General features: G+C 34.9%; 1 non-coding gene across 1 annotated transcript; it reads left to right on the top strand.

Moving 5' to 3' along the window:
• Positions 1-277: 277 nt before the first annotated feature.
• On the top strand, positions 278-414 carry LOC111725812. The gene has a single exon (XR_002773781.1). It is a non-coding gene; the product is annotated as a small nucleolar RNA SNORA2/SNORA34 family (small nucleolar RNA).
• Positions 415-722: the final 308 nt, after the last annotated feature.

Raw genomic sequence — 722 nt, 5'->3', positions numbered from 1 at the left:
AACAGGGGGGGAAACTAAATACATGAATTTGCTAGGGCTGTCAAAATAAACTACCACCTACTGGCTAAATTAAACAACAGAAGTGCACTTTCACATAATTTTGGATAATTTAAGCCAAAGATGGACATAGTAGCAGATTGTTTTTTCCTGATGCCTTTCTCCTGGTTTGCACAGGGCGGACTCCTCCCTGGGTTCTGATTGTACCAATACCTTGAGGGTATGAAATAATATAAGGAATATCTCTATTCTTCTTTCTTGAACAAGAATTATACCTTCGTTGGCCCTAAATCAAGGCCAGCAGTTTGCTGAAGCTGTTGGTTTCAAGCAGGCGCCCAAAGAATTATCTTTCTATGGTCTGTTGGCTATTTCAGAACTTTGGAAATGTAATGGTCAATTCATTAGAAAGAAACAGTATGAGTCATTGGTGATAGATATAGGCTAGTAGGTATTTATAGTCTTAATAGTGGGATTCCAAACTATCTATAAAATATTATTATATTTATCTCAAGAGGATATTTAAGTTATTTGTTAGAATTATAGCGCTGTTAAATCTTAATTACAGCCCCCCAAAATTGCTGTGGGTTTTTACCCAAAATAAAAAGATAATTCTAAAAAAAAAAAAAAAAGAATTGTACCTTCAACAGCATCCACAGAAAAAGGTCGAGGAAGTCCCTTTATAACTCATACCTCTTTCTTTAACAGTTAGTATAAACCAAATACTC

This window comes from Otolemur garnettii, unplaced genomic scaffold (genome assembly GCF_000181295.1).
Source record: "Otolemur garnettii isolate 467f Iridium unplaced genomic scaffold, OtoGar3 scaffold00002, whole genome shotgun sequence".
Lineage (NCBI taxonomy): Eukaryota > Metazoa > Chordata > Mammalia > Primates > Galagidae > Otolemur > Otolemur garnettii.
This window is presented reverse-complemented; position numbering and strand designations above follow the sequence as displayed.